Here is a 9,259-nt window from a genome sequence, read left to right on the forward strand (position 1 = left end):
TTACAGCATTGCAGAAAACATTGTACTTCATAAGACATAAGCTTGTTTCAGTTTGGCAAGATTTGCACTGAATACTGAATGAAACAGCTTTATCTAATAGAGAGAAAAGCTTTTGAGCAGATTTGGGCTTGATTTCACTTCATTTGAACAGAAACACTATTTCAACATTACTGGACTCAGAAAGCTGTAAACTGACAATCTTCATCATTGCAGTCCTAACATTAGTTTTTGTGCATATAACTTCTAACACATTAAAAACTGTCTTACAGCATTGCAGAAAACATTGTATTTCATAAGACATAAGCTTGTTTCAGTTTGGCAAGATTTGCACTGAATACTGAATGAAACAGCTTTATCTAATAGAGAGAAAAGCTTTTGAGCAGATTTGGGCTTGATTTCACTTCATTTCAACAGAAACACTATTTCAGCATTACTGGACTCAGAAAGCTGTAAACTGACAATCTTGATCATTGAAGTCCTAACATAAGTTTTTGTGCATATAACTTCTAACACATTAAAAACTGTCTTACAGCATTGCAGAAAACATTGTACTTCATAAGACATAAGCTTGTTTCAGTTTGGCAAGATTTGCACTGAATACTGAATGAAACAGCTTTATCTAATAGAGAGAAAAGCTTTTGAGCAGATTTGGGCTTGATTTCACTTCATTTCAACAGAAACACTATTTCAGCATTACTGGACTCAGAAAGCTGTAAACTGACAATCTTGATCATTGAAGTCCTAACATTAGTTTTTGTGCATATAACTTCTAACACATTAAAAACTGTCTTACAGCATTGCAGAAAACATTGTACTTCATAAGACATAAGCTTGTTTCAGTTTGGCAAGATTTGCACTGAATACTGAATGAAACAGCTTTATCTAATAGAGAGAAAAGCTTTTGAGCAGATTTGGGCTTGATTTCACTTCATTTCAACAGAAACACTATTTCAGCATTACTGGACTCAGAAAGCTGTAAACTGACAATCTTGATCATTGAAGTCCTAACATAAGTTTTTGTGCATATAACTTCTAACACATTAAAAACTGTCTTACAGCATTGCAGAAAACATTGTACTTCATAAGACATAAGCTTGTTTCAGTTTGGCAAGATTTGCACTGAATACTGAATGAAACAGCTTTATCTAATAGAGAGAAAAGCTTTTGAGCAGATTTGGGCTTGATTTCACTTCATTTGAACAGAAACACTATTTCAGCATTACTGGACTCAGAAAGCTGTAAACTGACAATCTTGATCATTGCAGTCCTAACATTAGTTTTTGTGCATATAACTTCTAACACATTAAAAACTGTCTTACAGCATTGCAGAAAACATTGTACTTCATAAGACATAAGCTTGTTTCAGTTTGGCAAGATTTGCACTGAATACTGAATGAAACAGCTTTATCTAATAGAGAGAAAAGCTTTTGAGCAGATTTGGGCTTGATTTCACTTCATTTCAACAGAAACACTATTTCAGCATTACTGGACTCAGATAGCTGTAAACTGACAATCTTGATCATTGAAGTCCTAACATAAGTTTTTGTGCATATAACTTCTAACACATTAAAAACTGTCTTACAGCATTGCAGAAAACATTGTACTTCATAAGACATAAGCTTGTTTCAGTTTGGCAAGATTTGCACTGAATACTGAATGAAACAGCTTTCTCTAATAGAGAGAAAAGCTTTTGAGCAGACTTGGGCTTGATTTCACTTCATTTCAACAGAAACACTATTTCAGCATTACTGGACTCAGAAAGCTGTAAACTGACAATCTTGATCATTGAAGTCCTAACATTAGTTTTTGTGCATATAACTTCTAACACATTAAAAACTGTCTTACAGCATTGCAGAAAACATTGTACTTCATAAGACATAAGCTTGTTTCAGTTTGGCAAGATTTGCACTGAATACTGAATGAAACAGCTTTATCTAATAGAGAGAAAAGCTTTTGAGCAGATTTGGGCTTGATTTCACTTCATTTCAACAGAAACACTATTTCAGCATTACTGGACTCAGAAAGCTGTAAACTGACAATCTTGATCATTGAAGTCCTAACATTAGTTCTTGTGCATATAACTTCTAACACATTAAAAACTGTCTTACAGCATTGCAGAAAACATTGTACTTCATAAGGCATAAGTTTGTTCCAGTTTGGCAAGATTTGCACTGAATACTGAATGAAACAGCTTTATCTAATAGAGAGAAAAGCTTTTGAGCAGATTTGGGCTTGATTTCACTTCATTTCAACAGAAACACTATTTCAGCATTACTGGACTCAGAAAGCTGTAAACTGACAATCTTGATCATTGAAGTCCTAACATTAGTTTTTGTGCATATAACTTCTAACACATTAAAAACTGTCTTACAGCATTGCAGAAAACATTGTACTTCATAAGACATAAGCAAGTTTCAGTTTGGCAAGATTTGCACTGAATACTGAATGAAACAGCTTTCTCTAATAGAGAGAAAAGCTTTTGAGCAGATTTGGGCTTGATTTCACTTCATTTCAACAGAAACACTATTTCAGCATTACTGGACTCAGAAAACTGTAAAATGACAATCTTGATCATTGAAGTCCTAACATAAGTTTTTGTGCATATAACTTCTAACACATTAAAAACTGTCTTACAGCATTGCAGAAAACATTGTACTTCATAAGACATAAGCTTGTTTCAGTTTGGCAAGATTTGCACTGAATACTGAATGAAACAGCTTTATCTAATAGAGAGAAAAGCTTTTGAGCAGATTTGGGCTTGATTTCACTTCATTTGAACAGAAACACTATTTCAACATTACTGGACTCAGAAAGCTGTAAACTGACAATCTTCATCATTGCAGTCCTAACATTAGTTTTTGTGCATATAACTTCTAACACATTAAAAACTGTCTTACAGCATTGCAGAAAACATTGTATTTCATAAGACATAAGCTTGTTTCAGTTTGGCAAGATTTGCACTGAATACTGAATGAAACAGCTTTATCTAATAGAGAGAAAAGCTTTTGAGCAGATTTGGGCTTGATTTCACTTCATTTCAACAGAAACACTATTTCAGCATTACTGGACTCAGAAAGCTGTAAACTGACAATCTTGATAATTGAAGTCCTAACATTAGTTTTCGTGCATATAACTTCTAACACATTAAAAACTGTCTTACAGCATTGCAGAAAACATTGTACTTCATAAGGCATAAGCTTGTTTCAGTTTGGCAAGATTTGCACTGAATACTGAATGAAACAGCTTTATCTAATAGAGAGAAAAGCTTTTGAGCAGATTTGGGCTTGATTTCACTTCATTTCAACAGAAACACTATTTCAGCATTACTGGACTCAGAAAGCTGTAAACTGACAATCTTGATCATTGAAGTCCTAACATTAGTTTTTGTGCATATAACTTCTAACACATTAAAAACTGTCTTACAGCATTGCAGAAAACATTGTACTTCATAAGACATAAGCTTGTTTCAGTTTGGCAAGATTTGCACTGAATACTGAATGAAACAGCTTTATCTAATAGAGAGAAAAGCTTTTGAGCAGATTTGGGCTTGATTTCACTTCATTTCAACAGAAACACTATTTCAGCATTACTGGACTCAGAAAGCTGTAAACTGACAATCTTGATCATTGAAGTCCTAACATTAGTTCTTGTGCATATAACTTCTAACACATTAAAAACTGTCTTACAGCATTGCAGAAAACATTGTACTTCATAAGGCATAAGTTTGTTTCAGTTTGGCAAGATTTGCACTGAATACTGAATGAAACAGCTTTATCTAATAGAGAGAAAAGCTTTTGAGCAGATTTGGGCTTGATTTCACTTCATTTCAACAGAAACACTATTTCAGCATTACTGGACTCAGAAAGCTGTAAACTGACAATCTTGATCATTGAAGTCCTAACATTAGTTTTTGTGCATATAACTTCTAACACATTAAAAACTGTCTTACAGCATTGCAGAAAACATTGTACTTCATAAGACATAAGCAAGTTTCAGTTTGGCAAGATTTGCACTGAATACTGAATGAAACAGCTTTCTCTAATAGAGAGAAAAGCTTTTGAGCAGATTTGGGCTTGATTTCACTTCATTTCAACAGAAACACTATTTCAGCATTACTGGACTCAGAAAACTGTAAAATGACAATCTTGATCATTGAAGTCCTAACATAAGTTTTTGTGCATATAACTTCTAACACATTAAAAACTGTCTTACAGCATTGCAGAAAACATTGTACTTCATAAGACATAAGCTTGTTTCAGTTTGGCAATATTTGCACTGAATATTGAATGAAACAGCTTTCTCTAATAGAGAGAAAAGCTTTTGAGCAGATTTGGGCTTGATTTCACTTCATTTGAACAGAAACACTATTTCAACATTACTGGACTCAGAAAGCTGTAAACTGACAATCTTGATCATTGCAGTCCTAACATTAGTTTTTGTGTATATAACTCCTAACACATTAAAAACTGTCTTACAGCATTGCAAAAAACATTTCATTTCATAAGACATAAGCAAGTTTCAGTTTGGCAAGATTTGCACTGAATACTGAATGAAACAGCTTTCTCTAATAGAGAGAAAAGCTTTTGAGCAGATTTGGGCTTGATTTCACTTCATTTGAACAGAAACACTATTTCAACATTACTGGACTCAGAAAGCTGTAAACTGACAATCTTGATCATTGCAGTCCTAACATTAGTTTTTGTGCATATAACTTCTAACACATTAAAAACTGTCTTACAGCATTGCAGAAAACATTGTACTTCATAAGACATAAGCTTGTTTCAGTTTGGCAAGATTTGCACTGAATACTGAATGAAACAGCTTTATCTAATAGAGAGAAAAGCTTTTGAGCAGATTTGGGCTTGATTTCACTTCATTTCAACAGAAACACTATTTCAGCATTACTGGACTCAGAAAGCTGTAAACTGACAATCTTGATCATTGAAGTCCTAACATAAGTTTTTGTGCATATAACTTCTAACACATTAAAAACTGTCTTACAGCATTGCAGAAAACATTGTACTTCATAAGACATAAGCTTGTTTCAGTTTGGCAAGATTTGCACTGAATACTGAATGAAACAGCTTTATCTAATAGAGAGAAAAGCTTTTGAGCAGATTTGGGCTTGATTTCACTTCATTTCAACAGAAACACTATTTCAGCATTACTGGACTCAGAAAGCTGTAAACTGACAATCTTGGTCATTGAAGTCCTAACATTAGTTTTTGTGCATATAACTTCTAACACATTAAAAACTGTCTTACAGCATTGCAGAAAACATTGTACTTCATAAGACATAAGCTTGTTTCAGTTTGGCAAGATTTGCACTGAATACTGAATGAAACAGCTTTATCTAATAGAGAGAAAAGCTTTTGAGCAGATTTGGGCTTGATTTCACTTCATTTCAACAGAAACACTATTTCAGCATTACTGGACTCAGAAAGCTGTAAACTGACAATCTTGATCATTGAAGTCCTAACATTAGTTTTTGTGCATATAACTTCTAACACATTAAAAACTGTCTTACAGCATTGCAGAAAACATTGTACTTCATAAGGCATAAGCTTGTTTCAGTTTGGCAAGATTTGCACTGAATACTGAATGAAACAGCTTTATCTAATAGAGAGAAAAGCTTTTGAGCAGATTTGGGCTTGATTTCACTTCATTTCAACAGAAACACTATTTCAGCATTACTGGACTCAGAAAACTGTAAACTGACAATCTTGATCATTGAAGTCCTAACATTAGTTTTTGTGCATATAACTTCTAACACATTAAAAACTGTCTTACAGCATTGCAGAAAACATTGTACTTCATAAGACATAAGCTTGTTTCAGTTTGGCAAGATTTGCACTGAATACTGAATGAAACAGCTTTATCTAATAGAGAGAAAAGCTTTTGAGCAGACTTGGGCTTGATTTCACTTCATTTCAACAGAAACACTATTTCAGCATTACTGGACTCAGAAAGCTGTAAACTGACAATCTTGATCATTGAAGTCCTAACATAAGTTTTTGAGCATATAACTTCTAACACATTAAAAACTGTCTTACAGCATTGCAGAAAACATTGTACTTCATAAGACATAAGCTTGTTTCAGTTTGGCAAGATTTGCACTGAATACTGAATGAAACAGCTTTATCTAATAGAGAGAAAAGCTTTTGAGCAGATTTGGGCTTGATTTCACTTCATTTGAACAGAAACACTATTTCAGCATTACTGGACTCAGAAAGCTGTAAACTGACAATCTTGATCATTGCAGTCCTAACATTAGTTTTTGTGCATATAACTTCTAACACATTAAAAACTGTCTTACAGCATTGCAGAAAACATTGTACTTCATAAGACATAAGCTTGTTTCAGTTTGGCAAGATTTGCACTGAATACTGAATGAAACAGCTTTATCTAATAGAGAGAAAAGCTTTTGAGCAGATTTGGGCTTGATTTCACTTCATTTCAACAGAAACACTATTTCAGCATTACTGGACTCAGATAGCTGTAAACTGACAATCTTGATCATTGAAGTCCTAACATAAGTTTTTGTGCATATAACTTCTAACACATTAAAAACTGTCTTACAGCATTGCAGAAAACATTGTACTTCATAAGGCATAAGCTTGTTTCAGTTTGGCAAGATTTGCACTGAATATTGAATGAAACAGCTTTCTCTAATAGAGAGAAAAGCTTTTGAGCAGATTTGGGCTTGATTTCACTTCATTTCAACAGAAACACTATTTCAGCATTACTGGACTCAGAAAGCTGTAAACTGACAATCTTGATCATTGAAGTCCTAACATAAGTTTTTGTGCATATAACTTCTAACACATTAAAAACTGTCTTACAGCATTGCAGAAAACATTGTACTTCATAAGACATAAGCTTGTTTCAGTTTGGCAAGATTTGCACTGAATACTGAATGAAACAGCTTTATCTAATAGAGAGAAAAGCTTTTGAGCAGATTTGGGCTTGATTTCACTTCATTTCAACAGAAACACTATTTCAGCATTACTGGACTCAGAAAGCTGTAAACTGACAATCTTGATCATTGAAGTCCTAACATTAGTTTTTGTGCATATAACTTCTAACACATTAAAAACTGTCTTACAGCATTGCAGAAAACATTGTACTTCATAAGGCATAAGCTTGTTTCAGTTTGGCAAGATTTGCACTGAATACTGAATGAAACAGCTTTATCTAATAGAGAGAAAAGCTTTTGAGCAGATTTGGGCTTGATTTCACTTCATTTCAACAGAAACACTATTTCAGCATTACTGGACTCAGAAAGCTGTAAACTGACAATCTTGATCATTGAAGTCCTAACATTAGTTTTTGTGCATATAACTTCTAACACATTAAAAACTGTCTTACAGCATTGCAGAAAACATTGTACTTCATAAGACATAAGCTTGTTTCAGTTTGGCAAGATTTGCACTGAATACTGAATGAAACAGCTTTATCTAATAGAGAGAAAAGCTTTTGAGCAGATTTGGGCTTGATTTCACTTCATTTGAACAGAAACACTATTTCAGCATTACTGGACTCAGAAAGCTGTAAACTGACAATCTTGATCATTGCAGTCCTAACATTAGTTTTTGTGCATATAACTTCTAACACATTAAAAACTGTCTTACAGCATTGCAGAAAACATTGTACTTCATAAGACATAAGCTTGTTTCAGTTTGGCAAGATTTGCACTGAATACTGAATGAAACAGCTTTATCTAATAGAGAGAAAAGCTTTTGAGCAGATTTGGGCTTGATTTCACTTCATTTGAACAGACACACTATTTCAGCATTACTGGACTCAGAAAGCTGTAAACTGACAATCTTGATCATTGAAGTCCTAACATTAGTTTTTGTGCATATAACTTCTAACACATTAAAAACTGTCTTACAGCATTGCAGAAAACATTGTACTTCATAAGACATAAGCTTGTTTCAGTTTGGCAAGATTTGCACTGAATACTGAATGAAACAGCTTTATCTAATAGAGAGAAAAGCTTTTGAGCAGATTTGGGCTTGATTTCACTTCATTTCAACAGAAACACTATTTCAGCATTACTGGACTCAGAAAGCTGTAAACTGACAATCTTGATCATTGAAGTCCTAACATTAGTTTTTGTGCATATAACTTCTAACACATTAAAAACTGTCTTACAGCATTGCAGAAAACATTGTACTTCATAAGGCATAAGCTTGTTTCAGTTTGGCAAGATTTGCACTGAATACTGAATGAAACAGCTTTATCTAATAGAGAGAAAAGCTTTTGAGCAGATTTGGGCTTGATTTCACTTCATTTCAACAGAAACACTATTTCAGCATTACTGGACTCAGAAAGCTGTAAACTGACAATCTTGATCATTGAAGTCCTAACATTAGTTTTTGTGCATATAACTTCTAACACATTAAAAACTGTCTTACAGCATTGCAGAAAACATTGTACTTCATAAGACATAAGCTTGTTTCAGTTTGGCAAGATTTGCACTGAATACTGAATGAAACAGCTTTATCTAATAGAGAGAAAAGCTTTTGAGCAGATTTGGGCTTGATTTCACTTCATTTCAACAGAAACACTATTTCAGCATTACTGGACTCAGAAAGCTGTAAACTGACAATCTTGATCATTGAAGTCCTAACATAAGTTTTTGTGCATATAACTTCTAACACATTAAAAACTGTCTTACAGCATTGCAGAAAACATTGTACTTCATAAGACATAAGCTTGTTTCAGTTTGGCAAGATTTGCACTGAATACTGAATGAAACAGCTTTCTCTAATAGAGAGAAAAGCTTTTGAGCAGACTTGGGCTTGATTTCACTTCATTTCAACAGAAACACTATTTCAGCATTACTGGACTCAGAAAGCTGTAAACTGACAATCTTGATCATTGAAGTCCTAACATAAGTTTTTGTGCATATAACTTCTAACACATTAAAAACTGTCTTACAGCATTGCAGAAAACATTGTACTTCATAAGACATAAGCTTGTTTCAGTTTGGCAAGATTTGCACTGAATACTGAATGAAACAGCTTTATCTAATAGAGAGAAAAGCTTTTGAGCAGATATGGGCTTGATTTCACTTCATTTCAACAGAAACACTATTTCAGCATTACTGGACTCAGAAAACTGTAAATTGACAATCTTGATCATTGAAGTCCTAACATAAGTTTTTGTGCATATAACTTCTAACACATTAAAAACTGTCTTACAGCATTGCAGAAAACATTGTACTTCATAAGACATAAGCTTGTTTCAGTTT

Source organism: Carassius gibelio, chromosome B25 (assembly GCF_023724105.1).
Source record: "Carassius gibelio isolate Cgi1373 ecotype wild population from Czech Republic chromosome B25, carGib1.2-hapl.c, whole genome shotgun sequence".
Classification (NCBI taxonomy): domain Eukaryota; kingdom Metazoa; phylum Chordata; class Actinopteri; order Cypriniformes; family Cyprinidae; genus Carassius; species Carassius gibelio.